Source organism: Sceloporus undulatus, chromosome 1 (genome assembly GCF_019175285.1).
Source record: "Sceloporus undulatus isolate JIND9_A2432 ecotype Alabama chromosome 1, SceUnd_v1.1, whole genome shotgun sequence".
NCBI lineage: Eukaryota > Metazoa > Chordata > Lepidosauria > Squamata > Phrynosomatidae > Sceloporus > Sceloporus undulatus.
Window position 1 is genome coordinate 3,375,728 of NC_056522.1, and position 20,965 is coordinate 3,396,692.

The window sequence follows — 20,965 nt, forward strand, 5'->3', positions numbered from 1 at the left end:
AATTAACAGTTATTAAAATGGCTGTTAATAATACATTAATTAATATTAATTATTAAATAATTAATGATTATTTCTACGGGGCAGGTGTGCCAATGGGTTTTGCACGGATGAGGAAAAAGGATTTGAACCCGAGTCCCTTCTGCAGAACCTCTGCGGCTCAATGCTCTGGAATCCTGGGATTTGTAGTTCTGTGAGATAACTTGGCCTTCTCTGTCAGAAAGCTCTAGTGCCACAACAAACTACAAATCCCAGCATCCCATAGGATGGAGCCATGACAGTTGAAGATGTGTCAAACTGCATTGTTTGTAGCGAAGACGGGAGGAAGCAACATTCACAACCTCAGATAGGATGCAGACAATGACCCCGTAATATTAGCAGAAGACCTTCAGGAATTGGAACGGTGAACAAGGACGGTCAAAGAGGAAAGTGCAAAGGCCGGTCTGATGCTGAGCATAAAGAAAACTACAACAGTGTCACAAATTCTGTGTAGACAATGAGGAAATTGAAATAGTGAAAGAATTCCCATACCTAGGATCAAACACTGACCAGAACGGAGATGCAATCAAGAAAGAAGAAGAAGCCTAGGAATGGGAAGGGCAGCGATGAAAGAACTGGAAAAGAGAGTGAAGACGAGCAAAGACATACAACTGATCCCTAAAGTCAGAATGGTCCAGGCCATATTCCCCATCATCCCCATGTACGGATGTGAGAGTTGAACAGTGAAGGACTTAAGACACAAAGAAAACCAACTCTTTGGAAATGTTGGGCTGGAGTCGGAGAAGAGTGCTTAGGATGATCCCATGGACTGCCAAGAAGACAAATGGGTCTTTGAACAGGTTAGACCAGGGCTCTCCTTGGAAGCAAAAATGTTCAAGTTGAGACTATCGTACTTTGGCCACATTATGAGAAGGCAGGGATCACTAGGCAAAACAAGAATGCTAGGAAAGGTAGAAGAAAGAGGAAGATCACAAACCAGATGGATAGACTCAATCAGGGGGTTATTATGGGCAAGGGCTTATTGCAAGATCTGGGCAAGACTGCAGTGGAAGATAGGGATTCTTGGAGATGCCTCATCCAAGGGGTTGCCATGATTCAGAACTGACTCAAGGGCAGCTAACAACAACAACAACAACAACCATATACAGGATGCTGACTTAAGCTGCAAAAGAGCCTTTGCCCACTTAGGCCAGGATTGTCAACTCCGACTGGCAGGCATGGCTAGCCCTACATGGAGAGCCAAAGACCATAGCTGTGTTAGTCTATATCAGTATGCAAAGGGGTATTGAAGCAAAGGGGTTTTGTAGCACCTTTGAGACTAAGCAAGAGTGCCTCTACTCTGTAGAAACAATGCAGTTTGACACTTTTTTCGTGTGTGGGAGATTAATGCTATGGTCTTATCATTGCTGCAGCCTTTTGTGTCGCCTTTTGTGTCTCCAGTGTCTTCCGATTGGCACTTCGCTGGCCTCTTAATTTATGAGAAAAGGTTAACATGTTTGCCACATTAGCTTGCACACTTAGCTACAGGTGATATGATAGCCCCGTTTTAATATTTGAAGGGGTGCCATATTGAGGAGGGCAAGCTCGTTTTCTGCTGCTCCGGAGACTAGGATCCAGAACAATGGATGCAAGCTCCAGGAAAAGGGATTCCACCTCAACATTAGGAGGAACCTCCTGAGAGTAAGGGCTGTTTGACAGTGGAACAAACTCCCTCAGAGAGTGATGGAGTCTCCCTCCTTGGAGGTCTTTAAACAGAGGCTGGATGGCCATCTGTTGGGGATGCTTTGATTGAGAGTTCCTGCATGGCAGAAGGGGGTTGGACTGGATGGTCCTTTTTAGGGGTCTCTTCCAACTATGATTCTGTGAAAACATGTTAAAATCACTCTTCTCTTGGAACTTGTGAAAATGTCATGTTTGTACTTGCAGTGACCCGACTTCTTGCTAGCATGACTTTTGCCATTCTGTTTGAGGATTGTGGGAGTTGTAGTCCTCCCAAAGTTTTTTCCCTCCTCCAGGTTCTGGTTCTGCCTACCTTAATGGTCTTTTTATACTGTATGATTTGTAACTCTGCTCATCAGCCAAGACTTGCGCTTGGGACGTAGTCTGTGGAGTCCGTCGCTGTTGTGAGGGTAATGAAATGTGGCTAATTAGAACATGCTTTGGGCTCCAGAGATGTGTCAGGAATGCTTTACCTTTAAATATTTTAAACCACAATTGCTGAGCGTGAGATCCCTCTGGATACCCATGGAATCATGGCTTATGTGGCGATTAACTGTGAAACAAGATTTTATGTGCTTTATATGTTTGGTATTCGCTGGGGTTTGGTTCCAGGAACCTCTCTGGATGCCAAGATCTATGAATGTTTAAGACCTATTTTATACAATAGCATATTAAAATGATATCCTTTTGTGTCTCCAGTGTCTTCCAATTTGAAATGGCAAAATCAAGGTTTTCTTTTTGGATTTTTAAAAAATATACATATATTTTCAAGCCACAAATGACTGAATTTGTGGATGCAGAATCTGTGGATATGGAGGGCCAACTGTAAATACAGTGGGGCCTCTACGTTTGCTAGGATTGGGGGCACAGGACCCCCGTGAAAGTGGAAAAACCACAAATAAACTCTTTTGTTTCACCTTAGAGAAGACCGCTCTAGGAATCTCTATGTCCTCCATTACAACTCTGTGACCAGCGTCTGGTAGAGGTTGATCATAGAATTTCTATGGAGGACTGACAAATACTTAGAAGAGTGTTTTCTCTTGGAACCAGTAGGTTCTCAGCACAACCTTATGGTCCAATACTGGCAGAATCACACCAGAGGACCTAGAGATTCCTGGGGAGAAGATATTAATAAACGCCGTGAATAATCCACACAAATCCACAAATAATCCAATCCTCAAAAGTCCCAGATCAAAAGTCAAAGCCCCAAATGGGGCGGGACAACTGTGCTTTTAATGAACGAATGGTGATGGTTCTGTAGAGGATGATGGTGGTCATGGTAGTAGCAGGTATAAAGCCCTCCTCTCTATATATATCTATATCTATACACACACACACCCCACTCACACTCTTTATAACACGCCTGCCTCCCAACTCCTACATCGCTGACAGCAAACAAACTAGGGGCAGTCCTTGACATCTACAGATACCATTTGCAAATGAATATCTTCCTGGGTGCAGTCCATTCTGCAAGATACAACCCATCTACTTCAGCCCAACCTGTTGCTGAACAAGTCAAGCCCTTCCTTTGCTGAAATAGCAGTTTGTCAACCTGGTTACACAATGCAGCTCATAACAATGTGGCAATGAAGACTCTGAGAAAGAACCAGTTGCTTACTTTAAAAAACCCAAACCTTCTTTTTATTGTTTTATAATCTGTAACCTCTGGCAAGGCTGAGGGCATTCTGAAGTTTCCCTTGTCTGACTTCCTCTGTATAAGTACAATACCAGCGATTCATTTACCTTCTTCCATTTCTCCATGTCTCTTTTAAATCGCAGCTCACTTCAAAGCTCTTTCATTATATATCCGCTCTGGTTTCTTTAGACATCTCCCATTTTCTTTTGCATTGTGCTTCCAGTATAATGCAGCTTTATGCAACTTCCATCCATAATGAACTCCCTTTCCTTGAAGCATTTCTAGCCCTGGGAGCTGACCCAATATTTTCTGAAATTTATTGAAATCAGCTTTCAGAATGCATATCTGACTGTATTTGGTTTCCCTTTCCTCTGTACAGTATGACCCTTGGACCTCTGGTTTTATTTACCCACATCTGAAAAAATAGGTTCTCTCAAGTATTTTCTAAATAAAATAAAAATAAAATTTTTATTTTTATACCGCCCTTCCATAGATCAGGGCAGTTCACAGCAAATATCAATAAAACACAACATATACATTCAGGTTAAAACAATTACACAGCAGCAAAATAAAACAGAATAAAACCCCCGTTAGCCAATCCTCTTTGCCACAGAAGAGGAAGGGAGGCCCACTGGACTTTAGTCGGGGAATGCCATCTGAAATAGAAAGGTTTTTAGGTCCTTTCTAAATTGGGCCAGGGAGGTGGCCAAGCGGAGCTCTGTGGGCAGCGTGTTCCAAAAGGCCGGGGCGGCGATGGAAAAAGTCTTCCTCATGGTAGAGGTCAATCTAGCCCCTGGCACCCTAAGTAATTGCTGCCCAGATGTTCTGAGGGTGCGGGACGGAATGTACGGGGAGAGGCGGTCCTTCAGGTATCCTGGGCCCAAGCCAATTAGGGCTTTATAGGTCATTACCAACACCTTATATTGTGCCCGGAAGCGAATAGGCAGCCAATGCAAGTTTTTAAGCATCGGTGTAATATGGCTGGCCCTGGAAGTTCCAGTGACCAGCCTGGCTGCCATATTCTGTACCATTTGTAGCTTCCGGGTTTGGTATAAGGGTTGCCCCATGTAGAGTGCATTGCAGAAATCCAATCTCGAGGTTACCAGAGCATGTACTACCGTTTCAAGGTCCCTCTGGGCCAGGTATGGGCGCAGCTGGCGAATGAGCCGAAGCTGATAACAGGTGTTCTTGACCGTCACATTCACCTGAGCAGTCAGGTGAAGCGACGAGTCAAGAAGCACCCCCAGACTGCGCACAGAGTCCTTCACAGGGAGCGTGATCCCGTTCAGGACAGGTGGAACCACCGCCATTCCTGGACCAGGGGAACCTATCACAAGTACCTCCGTTTTCTCTGGATTCAGCTTGAGTCGGTTTTCCCTCATCCAGCCCATTACTGACTCCAGGCACGCCACGAGAGGAGAGACGCCATCCTCAGTCACTGCATCAGTCGGAGACATAGAGAAAATGATTTGGGTGTCATCAGCGTACTGATAACCCCGCGCTCCATGTCTCCGGATGATCTCTCCCAGCGGTTTCATGTAAATGTTAAATAGCATGGGAGACAGAATGGCTCCTTGAGGGACCCCAGTTTTAAGGGCCCTCTCATCGGAGCACACGTCTCCCAGCTGCACCATCTGGGACCTCCCAGAGAGGTAGGACCGGAACCACTGGAGTGCAGTGCCCCCGATTCCCACCTCTGCCAGGCGCTCCAGAAGGATACCATGGTCTATGGTATCGAAAGCCGCTGAGATGTCCAAGAGCACCAACAGGGACACGCTTCCCCTGTCGATGCCCAGACGGAGATCATCGACCAAGGCGACCATGGCCGTCTCAACCCCGTAACCCTCCCGGAAACCAGTTTGAAATGGGTCCAAATAATCCGTTTCATCCAAGACCGCCTGAAGCTGGATCGCAACCGCCCTCTCGATCACCTTCCCCAAAAATGGCAGCAGCGAGACTGGCCGATAATTATTATGTACCAGGGGGTCGAGGGAGGGCTTTTTTAATAAAGGTTTTACAATGGCCAATTTTAGATCAGATGGAAATTGCCCTTCCCTCAAGGATGTATTAATGATCCGGCGTAACAATAAAGTTACCGCCGGTCCCCCCTGGGCCACTAGCCACGAGGGACAGGGATCGAGAGAGCAGGTCGTCTTCCGAACACTTCCGAGGATCTTGTCCACATCATCGGTACTTACCAACTCAAACCGATCCAGTTTAATGGAGTCCACGGAGGCTCTGGACGCCTCTACCCTAGGTTCTGCTTGAATGTCGGCGTTAAGACCTTCGCTTATCCGAGAGGTTTTATCCACGAAGAAGTTATTAAATTGGTCGCAGCAGGCCTTAGAAGGTTCAAGGATCTGGTTCGGGGCGGGAGGGAGCTGAGTCAGCTCCCTGACCACCCTGAACAACTCTGCTGGACGCGACTCCGCGGACGCGACACGAGCACCATAGAACGAGTTCTTAGCTGCTCGTATCGCCTCTCCATAGTCCTCTAACAGTTGGTCTAGGAGAGCCTTGTCGTCTAAGTGAAGGTGTTTCTGCCAACGGCACTCTAGCCGTCGCAGTTCCCGCTTCCTTGCCCGGAGATCTTCCGTATACCAGGGCTTACGCTTGGAGGCGGGCCTGAGAGGACGCTTGGGAGCGATACTGTGTATAGCCCTAGAGAGACCGGTATTCCAGATACCAGTCAGGGCATCAACAGAGTCGCCGTCACTTCCAACCATGTACCCCTCTAAAGCTTCCTGGAACCTTTTGGGTTCCATCAGCCTTCGAGGGTGGACCATCCTAACAGGTATAACATTCTAATTCCTCCTGTTCAATTCTGTGATATGTTTCTGCTGAGAGCCATTCATTTCACTAAGGTTTGTTATTATCCGCAGTGTAGTATTTCCTCGGTAAGCCCAGATACACATTCCCTGCAGATATGGGGGTCCTACTGTATAACAAATCTCAACAGGATGTAGTCACTCATACTCAAGTTTCCCATTGCTTCCACTCCATTGACTAGATCATTCTTCCCTGTTGGTTAGGATCAGATCCAAGACTATCAATCTTCACTCCTCCATCTCATGGACAATGAAACTGTCAGCAAGGCAAGTGAGGAATTTCCTGGATCTTATATTCTTGACTGAGTTTGAGTTTCAACAAATATTAGGGTAGTTGTAGTCTCCCTGTACCACTCTATCTGTTCTTAAATGTTTGGTCATCTGTTCTAGGAAGGCATTGTGCAAGTCATCAGTATCAATTGCAGGTGTATAGTAGATGCTCATTACAGTCCTTGGAATTGACTGGGGTTTGGTTCCAGGATCCCCCGTGGATACTCAGATCTGTGGATAGTCAAGTCCCATTGTATACAATAATGGCATAGTAAAATGGCATCCTTTATATAAAATGGCAAAATCCAGGTTTGCTCTTTGGAATTTTTTTAAAAAAATTAAAGCCATGGATAGTTGAATCTGTGGACATGAAGGGCTATAGTTGACTACATGCGTATACCAGGGGTGGCCAACCTATGGCATGTGTGCCAGAGGTGGCACTCTCTGTGGGCACATGTGTCGTCACCCCAACACAGAGTTTGTTACTGGAAAGTAAGAGGGACTTGGCACTTTGTGATAAATAAGTGGGTTTTGGGTTGCAGTTTGGGCACTCGGTCTCTAAAAGGTTCACCATCACTGGTGTATACTATATGCAAAAGGGGTCACTTTTGTTTCCCTCCCCTTTAATTTTTACCAAATACTTTTCCCCCCATGAGTTAAGGCATAGATCCTCTCACATATGTATGCATCCTTCACATATAGTGCCCTTCCTTTTCCCTTTCTGTTTAGTCTATTTCTTTGCCATAGATTATTGTATATACTTAACTATAAGTCGACCTCATGTATAAGTTGAGGGCAAGTTTTGGGAACGAAATTATGGATTTTGCTATGACCAGTGGATAAGTTGAGGTTAAAACTTTGGGGCATGTAACAAAGCAAAGTTTCCAGGAGAAAAGCAAAGGAAAGCAATGCCAAAGAACTTACAAAAGTTCAGCAGGTATAACTCTTTATGGTCATACTAAAGGCAGATGGATGAGAGAGTAGAGGGGGTGGGAGAGATTATGCTCTTGCCTTTTACCAGGAGATGCTTCCTTTTTTGATAAGAATTAGAATACAGCGTGCCTGCATTTTACACGGGTGCGCCATATGCGGCTTTCTGAAAGCCCATTGCATGCCTCGGAAGAAATAATGGGGCGCGCACCGCTGTGTTGCAGTGGGCGCGAGCCCCATTACACCTAATAGGGCTCCAGCACACGCAGAATTCCCCTTACGGATCCCTGCGTAAGGGGAGGGTGCACTGTACAGTATTGACCCATGGATAAGTCGACTGAGATTTTTGGAGTCAATTTTTAACTAAAACTTATACCTGAGTATATACAGTATACATCTCTATTATTAGATTCCAGTCATAAGGCTCTTCCTGTCAGGTTTCAGTGATGCCTATTCATATTTCGCTTCCTTTGTTAGGGGTTCAAGCTCATCTTGTTTATTGCCCATGCTTTGTCCATTAGCACAGAGACCCCTGGAATTGTGGACCATTCTCTGTAGCTGCTTTCTTATCTTTTCAGGCTCATCAGCATGTTCTTGTATTATTGCCCAAATCCCCCTATATCTTTGAGGCTTTTGTTCCCAGGTGTCCCTCTAGAATAGTGTCTTCTTGCCCCTGAATTTTTCTTTTCTCCTTGGGGAAAAGTGAGAATTACTTCTCTTCTGATCTGATTTTCCTGTCTTAGGATAAACAGCCTTTCCAACTTTAGTTTGTGATGGTTTCTTCCTCAAAGTTTTCATGTACTGGCTACAGATAGAAACAGCTTACAAATATTATTTTGGGACAACAGGTCCCAGCATCCATACTTAGCATGGCCATTGGACAGTGGGGAGTTTGAGAACCTATAGTACAGGGGAAAAAACCCTATGCCTCCTCCTTTGAGCTTCTTCAGGGTGAAGTAGGAACTACTGAAAAAAAGATTAGTGCCCTAAAATGGTAGGTGGATTCTTCCATTTTTAAAATTAATGTCTGATTTTAATCACATCCTTCTTTTTTATTATTATTAGTCCACCAGGAAAGAAAAAGAACAAGCTTTGATAGACTGCTTTTGTGATTCATGTCGCAGAGACATGTCCATCTGGCGTCTCTCTATTTTCTGCCTTTCGCACAAGGTTGGGACACTTCTTAGTCGATCATGGTGATTCTGAATACATTGGACGACAACCTTTGTGCTTATTCAAGCTGTTAAATAATAACTCTCTGGTGTATATTTTATTCTGGGTCGTGCTGGGTTTGTATTTGTGCTTCTTTCATTTTATCATAAAATTAACTGCCTTTTAAAAATTGTGTTAAATTAATGTTTCAAATGTGATGGTTTGTTTAATTTGCTTTTTAAAAATACTTCTGTAATCATTTTAATGGTATTTTCTTTTTAAGTCGCACTGTTAGCTGCCTTGGGTCTGAGATTAGGAGAAAGGTGAGATATGAATTAAATAAACTCCCAGGAGCCCAAGTTTGTGGGTTGGGGAAAATACTTTTAAAAAAGCAGTTTTTAGGATTTAAACTTTTGGGAGGGGGTTAAACTTGCTTTTGCATTAATGTGTATGTAGGACTAAATCAGAAAATTAAGTAGGAAAAGTCAGTTCAGATGTTATGGTCACAGCTTAAATAATAATTGTTCCCTCCAGAAATGCTCTTTTAAAGTAAATTCTTTTGGCTGATCTTATGTTAATTGAAGGATTTGTTTCTGAATGGCAGCCTTTGCACTATAAAATAAAGCGATTAAAAAGAAACAATTGACACTGGATATTGGTCTAATAATGAGCAACAGCCAATAAGGTGTTAAAGTTAAAAACGTTTAAATTCAAACCATCACTCTTGTTCCAGGTTGGAAAATAGTAATAATAGTCTGACTTTAAAAATAAATACATGAATACAGTAGACCCACCACATTTTCTGGGGTTGGGGGCAAAGGACCCTGGTAAAGAGGGGAAACTGGGGGGCATTCACACTCAGTTTTTGTCCCAAGGAGATGGGGATCACCGCACTGATGCATATCAGGATTGTTGTTCCCGTTATGTTTTGGGTTCACGAATCTCTGTGAGTCATTTTAACCCTTGTGTTATTCACACATGCCATCGTTTGGGGATAAAATGGAGCCGCCTCCATTCCCTTGAACAATACAGAGCAATCAGAATCGATTTGAAAGTGTATTCACACTGCCAAAGATGCAGATCGATGCAGATCTTTCAGGAAAACTAAAAACAAACAAACCAGTATTGAATATCTCGTTTAAGTGGGGCTTTTGGTAGCCCCTTGCCCCAAAAATGCCCCCTGAGTGTGAACACCAAGCAAATGACCCAGAGTAATCTCAGATTATTTTGGTAGTGTGAATGGGGCCTGAGAGACCACCTCTCTAGGAATCGCTAGGTCCTCCGGCAGAACTCTATGGGCAACATCTCTCAGAATTTGAGCATAGACTCATGCTGGAGGATCTACAAATGCTTAGAGAAGTGTTTTCTCTCGAAATCTCTAGGTCCTCCAATGCAACTCTGTGCCCACTTTCTTGCAGCATTTCTCTGGTGGACCTAGCAATTCCTAGAGTGAACAGATTCATCAAATCCACAGAAGTCATAGCCGCAAATCTGGAGGGCTGACTGTAATCAGTTTGAAACGCAAAAAACCACAGGAGTGTTTTTTAAAGTCATTTGGATTAAACCATAGTTTAAACCAGCCAACCTTACTTAGTCAGTGCCTATTTTGGAGTTTATCACACTGGGGCTAATTTTGGCATTAAAGAGAGATTAAAGTGCATTTAAAGCATCCCACAAATAAAGCAAAAATGGCAAGTAATTGCACAAATGATTATCACATGCAATTTTGTAAATCTGAAATCCCGAAAGTTAAAAAGATGCGCATTAATGGTTCTTTGTGACCACTTTAATGGCAGGTTTTGTGCGACATGTGAAATGGTTTTGCATAGTTGCGTGATTTTCCCAGGATATTCACAAGATAAACTGCTGATCCCCTTTGTGTGATAAACTCCTTAGTCAATGCTGAGGAATGCCTGGAGCTGCAGTCCGTCAACCTCTGGAGGACCACATGGTTGTAACCCCAGTCTAGGAGCAACCACCAAGGAGGCCCTCTCCTGCATCCCCTCCAAACATACCTCTAGAAGAGGGAGGGCTGAGGCAAGGTCCTCTCCTTCAGATCATTAAACTTGGGCAGTTCATATGGGGAGATGGTGCTGTTGTATGCCTTCAAGTCATTTCCAATTTATCACAAGCCCAAAGTGGCTTTTCTCTTATTCAGAGGAGGCTGGGAGGCCCAATGAGTTTCCATGTCTGAGCAGAGAATCGAACCCTCCTCTCCTAGAGTCCTAGGCTGCCTCTGCATTGCAGAAATAATGCAGTTTGACACCACTTTGCTCAAATCCACAGATGGCAAGCCCTCGCTTGGGGCAGGCAGGCTGTACTAGAGAGGTGTGCACTGTCACACTGTATGCTACCAATATTTCTGAGTATTGTGAGGTTGGATGCAAACAGAAATCACAGATGGTTGCAATTAAAATAAAATGTAGTGTTGGGACAGAATTAAGTTAAAAGAAATTTAGGCTGGCAGCGCAAACCATTTCAACAACTAAGCCATTGCCAGACCTCCACGAAATCTGTTTTCTATCATTATGAATACTATTATATCCAGTGATGTTACTACTCCTTTGTTTTGCTATTAATTGCCATCAAGCAGACTTGGACCTATGTCGAAGCGATGAATTGGAGACCTCCAGGTCACCCTGCCATCACCTGCCCTGCTCAGGTCTTGCAGACTCAGGGCAGCCGTGGCTTCCTTGATAGAGTCTATCCATCTGAAATGCAGCCTTGCTCTATTCCTCCTGCCTTCTACCTTCCCAGACATCACTGTCTCGCTCTATCATCCTCTCATAATAAGGCCAAAGTACAACAGCCTCAGTTTAGTCATCTTGGCTTCTAGGGAGAGTTCAGGCTTCATTTGCTCTCATTGGTCTTTTTAGCAGTCCACGGTGCACTTGTCCTTCCACATTCACTGGAGTTAGGGACACAGGACCCCCGTGAATGTGGAAAAACTGCAAATAACAAAGACACTATGTTTTTACTTAAGAGGACACCTCTCTAGAAATCTCTCTGTCCTCCAGTGCAACTCTGTGGTCAACATCTGTCAAGCATTGACCATAGAACTGTGCTGAAAGAGCTACAAATGCCTAGTGGAGTGTTCTCTCTAGGAATCTCTAGGTCCTTCAGTGTGACTTTTGGTTCATGTTGACCATAGAGTTATGCTGGAGGACCTAGATATTCCTAGAGAGAACATGTTAGTAAAACCTGCAAATAATCAAAACCTGCAAAAGTCAAAGCCGCAAATGGGGAGGAACAAGTGCACCTTCAGAACTGTCTTCCAGCACCAGACCTCAAAGGAGTTGAGTCTCCTCCTAGCCGTTTTCTTCACTGTCCAGCTTTCACAGTCATACACAGAAATGGCTTGAACAATCCTAACTTTACTATTTAGTGATATATTTTTAAAACTTCAGGCTCTTGTCTAGTTTCTTCATGACTGTCCTCCTGCATCCAAGTATTCTTCTGATTTCTTGACTGCTGTCTCCGTTATGATTAATGACTGAGCCAAGGTTTGGAAAATCTTGAATTATTTCCATCTCTTCAGTGGCTACTTTAAAATGATGTAAATCATTTGTGGTCATGATTTTTTGTTAATGTTCAAACGCAAACCTGACCTTGGCGTTTTCTTCCTTAAATTTCTTCAGTAATCATTGCAGATCTTTGCTTTTTCCTATTATTATTATTATTAAGCTTTATTTATAAAGCGCTGTAAATTTACACAGCGCTGTACATACAATCTTTTTAATTGGACGGTTCCCTGCCCTCGGGCTTACAATCTAAAAGACACGACACAGAAGGAGAAGGGAAAGATGGAGGGGGCCTCTCTAGTAGGACAATACAGTCCGTCCTCGCCTTACGCAGGGGATCCGTTCCGGATCCCTCTGCGTAAGGCGAATTCTGCCTATGCTCGAGCCCCATTGGAAACAATGGGGCTCGTGCGCGGCAGCGTGGGTGCGCGCGGGGTGCAACAGGCGCGCGCACCCATTCAATTGAATGGGACATGCTGCCCCTTCCGCCCCGCGGCTTGAGCGCGTATGCTCAAGGCCGCGTATGGCGTGCCTGTGTATGGCGCGGGTGCACTGTACATATAAAATACATAGCAGTACAGGAAGTGATTCAATAAAACAGACAACAAAAGAACATCAAATAGCCAGTGACAATTATGCAATGCCTGGGAACGCTTCTCTGAACAAGATGGTCTTCAGCTAGTATAGTATAGTATAGTATAGTTTTGAGTCCCTGTATTGAGAGAAGGTGGGATATAAGAAAATAAAGTGGTGGTGGTGGTGGTGGTGGTGGTGGTGGTGGTGGTGGTGGTGATGATGATGATGATGATTCATCTGCACATCTATTGTTGATATTGTTTCCCCCAATTTTTATGCCGCCTCCTTCTGAATCTAATCCTGTTTCACGTTCTATGTACAAGTTAAACTGACAGAGTGGTAAAATACAGCCTTGCCTGACTCCCTTGCCAGTGGAAATCTATTCCATCCCTCCCTATTCTGTCCTAAGAGTAGCCTCTTGTCCTGCTGCTATTCCTCCTGCTGGTATTATTTTCTCCCATTCCTTTGCTCATTGAGCACCCAGAACGAGTCACAATTGCTTGTTGCAGACAGGCTACCTGCCAGAAATGAAGGAGGCTTGAAACTGATCCATCTGTGGCAACTCTAGTTCCATTAAGTTTGACCTTTCCTTACATAACGTTTACTTATGCTAATTGGCTTGTTTGTTTGGCAGCTCTGCTTTGTTTTGTTTATTTACATAATTTATGTCCAATTTTGTCTGTCATAATGGGTCCCTTGGAGCAATTTGGATTTGTAATGAGAAAACGTTGGCCCTTGAAAATCAATGGCAGGGAGGGATGGGTCACAGGGGAGTGGCAGAGCATGTGCTTTGCATGGGGAAGACCCCAAGTTGAGTCCCTGCTTAGGAAAGATCTCACCAGATGCAAAGATGAGAGTCTAGATTACCTAATTCTTTAGTCTGTGATAGAAGAACAATTGCTGTGTTGTGAGACCTTTCCATCTCCCTAGGACTGTAAGTGGATGCAGCAGAGGAAGCATCACAGTCCTTTTGCTGGTGGGTTCCAGCATCCCCTCACAGCAAGTAGTAGAGTCAGGTCTCTCAACAATGAAGTCTACCCAGAATATTCCTTTCGAGGGTCTTCTCAATGATTGCTCCCAGAGTTTGGAGCTCCCTCCCTGGAGAGGCTGGAATGGCTTCCTCCTTGCTCTCATTGGGTTGGCAAGTAGAAATGTTCCCATTCTGTCAGGCTTTTAGGAATCGGCTGTGCGCTTTGCTATTCTTTTAAAAAAAAATACTGTCTTTTAAATGAATTTAATGCTAGATTCTTTAATGGTTTGTAAAATAACTTTATATGTACATTACCATCCTCATATCCCCAGGGGATACATTCCTTGACTTATCGTGGAAAGACAAAATCATGGATAATAGCAAACTCTATTGAAATGAATTACTTGCAATGGAAATTGACCATCGAGTCATGCTGGAGGATCTAAAGATTCCTAGAGAGTACACCTAGCCAGGAATCTGTAGGTCCTGTAGCTCAACTTTATGGTCAGCCTCTGCAGGAAGAATAGAAAGTGTCTACAGAGAATATGTATATATTTTTGTTGAGGGTGTGTGTGTGTGGGTAACTAAAACCATGAGTACTGGCCCCGTGGATACAGGGGTCATACTCTCTATATAGTTTACTGATGTCTTTGTATGGTTTTTCCCCAGTTCTTTTATTTATTATTGAAATAATACAAATACATATGTAATATTTAACATAAAATATCTCTTATTCCAAACGATCTTGCACCCTGATATTTATACAGAAAGCTTATTTTCCCATAGTTTTGCAACCTCTTTCCATTTTGCTTTATATTGCTGAACTGTTCTATCATTTTTGGACATTGAGATCATGTCCAAGATTGCTAACTCATTCAATTTCAAAATCCATTCTTCTAAGGATGGGATAGATTTGGCTTTCCTGTATTTGGCAAATAATATTCGAGCAGCAGTTATTGCATATAGTAAAACACTCAACTCATCTTGAACTAGATTGTCCCAAATCCCATCAGTAATATTTAACAAAAATAACTCAGGGGTAAATGGAATATTTTCCCCCATTGCATTTGTTATAGATCTGTGTATCATTATCCAAATTTTTTAGCCGATTTGCACTGCCACCAAAGGTGATAGAAGGTGCCTCCTTTTTGATTACATTTCCAACAGTAAGAAACGCCGTGTTTAGCCAATCTAGCAATCTTAATTGGGGTCAAGTACCACCTAAAAAATAACTTATAATAGTTTTCTCTCAATTTAACACATTTAGTAAAACGGAGGTTTCTTTTCCACACGTTTTCCCAACTGTCCATAGGGATAACTCTGCCAATGTCTTGGGACCATCGTATCATGTTAGACTTAACAGTTTCTTCCATCATTTCCATATTCAACAGAAATTTATACAATTTTGTAATTAATTTTAACCTTGAACCTCTAATAATTTTATCAAAGTCTGTCTCTTTACCCTCTATCCCATCTCCAGAGTGATCTCTTTTCCAATCATCTCGAATTTGCCAATATTTAAACCAATTTAAATAAGGATCCATCTCCTTTAATTCCTCTTTAGTTTTTAGTTCTTCATTATCTCCTCTCCTTATTAGAATGTCATCATACCGCCACCATTTATAAGACCGGGACTTTTCTTTCTTATGAAAAGCCTCTTGCGAGGAAGTCCATCTTGGTAAGTGTCTGTAAAATAGTTTTTTATATTTAGTCCAAATAGAAAACAATGCATTTCTCACAAAATGCTGTTTGAATACTTTAAGACTATGAACACTGTTATAGCACAGATATGCATGCCAGCCTAGCTCTAATCCGTAAGATTCTAAATAGATCATTTTCTCATCAGATAATAGAATCCAGTCTCTGATCCAGGACATAGCACAAGCACTATGATAAATTTCAAAGTTGGGTAAACCTAATCCTCCCCTGTCTCTACTATCTTGCATAATCTTAAATTTTATTCTGGGTTTCTTATTATGCCACAAAAATTCTGATATATCTTGTTCCCATGATTTAAAGATACCCTTAGTTGTCACGATTGGTAAGGTCTTTGTATGTTTTTGATCTGCTACTCCCCCTACTACTACAACTAATCCAGTGAGATCTGCAGACTCGCCAGCCACAGATTTAAGCATCCCATCGTCCCAATGGTAGTGCGTGTACATGGTCTCGCTGCCATTAAGGACAGCATCCATTAAGGTCAATGCACCATTAGGGACAACAAGACTTCATCTGAAGTCCCATTGTCCCTAATGGCAATGTGGCTGTGTGCACATGCCAGCATTAGGAACAACAGGACTTGAGGTCCCACAGATTTTGGTATCCGTGGACGGGTCCAGAATGGATCTTCCATGGATACCAAGATCCCACTGTATCATTTTTCCATGGCTGACAGCTGTCCTGGATGGATAATGGGTCCCCTGAGCTATGGTGCACCTGTGGAAGATGATCTCCTGTGGTTTGTATTAATAATTAACAATAGCAACAACATTATTTCTTACCCTAAGGATCAAGATATAGATAAAAACTCATAAAACCATTTATATACGTAGGTTAAAACACATAAACACAGGACAAATTGCAATCATCCAGACATAAAATTAAAAATACATATATACCGATGTCACGTATAAGGTGAGGCTACGTTTTGGGGCCAGAACTATGGATTTTGATATGACTCATGGATAAGTCAGGGGTAAAACCTAGTGGCATGTAATAAAGTATCTAAAGGAGAAAGCAAAGGAAAACAGTGCCAAAGAACTTGCAAAAGTCCATCAGGCATAACTATTTGTGTTTGTGTTTGATGGATGAGAGAAGTGGTGGGGAGTCAGTGCTTCCAGAACAGATGACACTACTGCCTTCCACCAGGGATGGTTACCTTTTACTATATAAGAGCTAAAATACAGTACTTATATTGACCCATGCAAAAGTCAACTCAGGTTTCTTGAGTCAATTTTTGACTAAAATTTCTAGACTTAAACATGAATCTATATAGTGTACCAATTTAAAATTCATATTTTAAAGTGGACTGGGTAGGCCTGCTGAAAGAGATGGGCTTTTAATACTGTTTTAAATTCAGACAGCATATTTAGCTCTCAAAGATGCCCCAGTAGGCCATTCCACAGCCTAAGGGCAGCTGATGAAAAAGTCCTCTGAGTGATAGTTGCCTGTCTAGTACTGTCTGGTTGAAATAAATGTCCTCCAGAGGATATGACTGTACAGGGTAGATTATATGGGAGGAGGCAATCCCATAGATAACCTGTGCTACATAGGGCTTTAAAGATAACAACAAACACTTTGTACTTTGCCCGGAAACTAACTGCCAGCCAGTGGAATGATTTTAATATCAGTGTGATATGCTCACTCCTAAATGGATCATCGATCAGTGTGGCTGATGTGTTTTGAACTGATTAACATTTCTGAATGTGGTACAAAGGTAACCAAATATAGAGAGCAGAAATCCAGCCTTGAAGTTACCAGCATATGAACTATCATCTTTAGGTCTTCCAGTTCTAGGAAGGTTCACAGTTGGTATATCAGCCGAAGAAGCTGATAATAAGCACTCCTGACATGACATTTGGAGAGATGGATCCAGGCGCAGTTTATAGGGTGCAGAAACAAAAGAAAGCAAATCAATGTGTTCAGGCAAGGCCCTTGTCCCATCCGAACAGGTATGAAAACAGTGCAAGCAAATTGCTGTTGGGGAAGTGGATTCCCTTGGTCCCTTTACAGCAGAGTTTACTGAACACCAGTTAACCTTTCCAGCTGGACAGCCATGACTCTGACAAGGACTCCAAAACCTATCTTTTTGGTGGCAGAGGCCACGCTCACTTCACCTAGGTGTCCCAAGTATCTCGAGCAACCCAGTGTCTATAAACCAGCTGCCTGGATCTTGTTGGGAAGATTCGAGGAGGAAGGGGCAGTGATGGTGGTGGGCTACAAGCTTGTGGGGAAAGTATCTGGGAAGCTACTCTCTGGGAATGGAAAGGATGGACTGGATCATGCTGCCGAGGGTCAATGGGAATTGTAAGCCAACACATTTGGAAGGCATCAAGATGGAAAGGCTTGAACTGAACGGAATGAGGGAGTCATGGTGAGCTCTCCTTTGCTTCTTGTCGTTATGTGCCTTCAAGTTGTTCTGACTTATGGCAACCCTAAAGCGAGCCTGTCACGTAATTTTCTTGGCAAGATTTGTTCAGAGGGGGGTCTGCCTTTTCCTTCCTCAAAGGCTGAGAGTGTGGTTTGACAGAGGAATACATTGCCTCAGAGGTTGGTGGAATCTCTTTCTTTGGAGGCTTTAAAACAGAGGTTGAATGGCTGTCAGGGGGAGGGCTTGGATTGTGTATTTTTGCATGACAGAAGGGGGCTGGACTGGATGACCCTTGGGGATCCCAACTATAGGATTCTGTGACATAATGGGCAAACTAGCTTAATCTGTTTGCATCAGATTTAGGGAAACAATTCAGCATACTTGGCTGGTTGGGTGTAACTTTCCTTCCTTTACTCTTTCTTTCTTTCTTTATTCAAAATTAGGGAAAGGGGGGATGGAGAGATTAAGACACTATATTTCTGAAATCTCTGCATGGGTTCAGGGAATTAAATTCCAAGTGGGAAGATTAAAAACTCATTTAGTCGGGATGCACCTCTAAGTACATCCTGGGGGCAAATGGATACTGATACTGTCTTAATTACAAGTTTGGAGATGATCCTGTTGGAAAGGAAGTGGATGAGAGAACTGGAGGTTTTGGCCTATCTCCCCTTGTGTGGTCATGCATGGAAATCTTTGACATCTGTTCAGCGCTGCAAGAAAAACAAGTATTGCTTTAGAAAAGAAAAGTAGATCTAAGAGAAGTTACGCCTTCTATTTGAAAGGTCATTATGCACGCCTTGAATTCTGATGGGTACTTTGTTTAGCCAGAGGTTATGCTCACTAAAGTGTTGTCATTGGATTGCCAAGCTTCCAACTTTTGAATTCAAATCGCACTGCTGATTGACAAAGAATCAGAAGATCGTAGAGTTGGCTGAGACCCCAAGGGCCATCCAGTCCAACCCTCTTCTGCCACGAAGGAAGACAGAATGCATTCCCAACAGATGGCGATCCGGTCTCTGTTTACAATCCTCCAAAGAAGGAGACTCCACCACACTCCGAAGGAGTATGTTCCACTGTCAAGCAGCTCTTAACCATTAGAAAGTTCCTCCTAATGTTGAGCTGGAGTCTCTTTTCCTGTAGCTTGCATCCATTTCTCCAGGTCCTATTCTCTGGAGCAGCAGGAAACAAGCTTGCTCCCTCCTCAGTATGGCATCCCTTCAAATATTTAAGCATGGCCATCATGTCTGCTCTTAACCTTGTCTTCTCTAAGGAGCTGGGTATATTTAGCCTGGAGTACAGAAGGTAGACCATTATTGATTATTTATTTCAGAACCAGCCTTGAATCCCATTGTGAGAGAAATATATAAATAAAAAATCAATATTAAATATGCAGCTTCTAAAAATACATGTTAGCGAACTAGAGAAACTAATGATCAGATTGGTGGTTTTATATGGGGTGTGCGTTTTAGTTGTATTAACTTTTTGTATGTTTTTATGCTATATATACTGTTTTAGTTAGATTGTTTTAACTGTTTTTACTACAGTCACCCCCCCCCCCAACTCATGAGGATCCATTCCGGACCCTCCCCCACAAGTTAGGAGACTCGCAGATAATCAAGCCCCATTGAAATGAATGGGGCACACTCCTGCGCACAAGTATAGGGCGCACACCATGAGAGTGCACCTCATTCACCTCAATGGCAGGTTGCCCTTCTGTGGATTGTGAAGTCTGCTGGTTTCAAGTCCACAGACTTTGAGGGGCAACTGTATACGTTTTTTAAATGCTTTTATCTTGTGAGTTCTGGGAGAAAGGCGGCATAAAAATGAAATAAATAAATAGAGTAATAGAATCCTAGAGCTGAAAGAGACTGCAAGAGTCATCCAGTCCAACCCCATTTGTCCATGCAGGAAGACACTATCCAAGCCCTCCCTGGGACAGATGGCCATCAAGACTCTGTTTAAAAACCTCCAAAGAAGAAGACTCCACCACACTCTGAGGCACAGCATCTTCCACTGTCCAACAGCTCTTAACCCTGAGGAAGTTCTTGCTAATGTTTAGCTGGAATCTCTTTTCCTCAAGCTTGGATCCATTGCTCCAGGTCTTAGTCTCTGGCCATTTGTGCTATAGACCAGAGCTTGGGAATGTTACCTTTTGGACTGTCTCTCCCCAAACCCCCCAAGAGACAAAGCTTTGACCCCAGGACTGCAGCTCTTGTGCCTGTTCCCTATGGAGGCTGGTGGTTCCCATGGCCATGAATCTGCTTTTGGTTTCTAGACAAACTTTAAAGGTGATGTTGAAAGTGTGGTGTCCTCTCTCTCTGTATAGCAATAGCATTTAGCATTTACATTGTTTACAGTGTTTAGACGTCAAAGAATCGCCCAAAAGCCACAGCTGCAGCGGCAAGGGTATCTTTTCGCCACTTTAAAAAAGAAAGGCATTTTGCTGGCCCTTTTTGGGTTGGCAAAGTGCTGGATCGGGCCCATGGAGTGCGGTTGCCACAGGCCCAATCTGGCACTCCCAGGAGCGGCACAGAGCCACTCTATTCGGGCGGTCTCTACAGCTCCATAGTCTTCTTATAAAGGTCTTTCCTTGGCACCAGTTCACTCCATGCACCTCAGGAAGCAGACTTACCCGTCTACAAAAGCGTATGCTGCATCTTCTTTTGCACAGTATGTCTCAAAAGTGCTATAAGATCCCTATGCACAAGACACTGCAGCCTCACCTACACAATCCCCCAGATTAACCTCCACTACCCCCAAATAGCTTTTTATTACAGTCAAAATGACATCCAGTCATTTCCAGTCACCATTTTGAGACAGGCTGCAGACAAAAAAAGAGACATTTGTGTTTTGAGTGTCCCATGGAGGAGGGCTTGGGGTGAAAATCAGTCCCTGGCCCCATACATTTTCCTTCCCTGGTGTAAACTGTGAAGCCAGGCTTGGGCTGCATCTACACTGAAGAATGAATACAGTTTGACACCACTTTAACTGCCATGGCTCAATGCTATGGAATTTGTGGATTTGTAGTTTTGTGAGATATTTACTCTTCTTTGTTAGAGAGTTCTGGTGCCCCAACAAACTACAGATCCCATGATTCCATAGGATGGAGCCGTGGCAGTTAAAGTGGTGTCAAACTGCATTAGTTCTGAAGTGTGGCGGCAGCCATGGTCTTTTAGGACATGGTGGTTATAAGAATTTAGTGAAGTTTGGCTGCTCCTACTCCAAAGTTGCTCATAATTTAAATTATGTAAATTTACAGCGCTTTATAAATAAAGG

At 43.2% G+C, this 20,965-nt stretch overlaps 2 protein-coding genes across 2 annotated transcripts in view; one reads left to right on the forward strand and one right to left on the reverse strand.

The window, feature by feature from the left end:
- Positions 1-20,965, reverse strand: part of LOC121919807 (protein FAM71C-like) — a 1,121,343-nt gene that overhangs the window by 749,883 nt on the left and 350,495 nt on the right. The gene's annotated exons all lie outside the window — the stretch shown is intronic.
- The window catches only part of EPHX2 (epoxide hydrolase 2), a 98,206-nt gene that overhangs the window by 850 nt on the left and 76,391 nt on the right, over positions 1-20,965 (forward strand). The window lies entirely within an intron of this gene.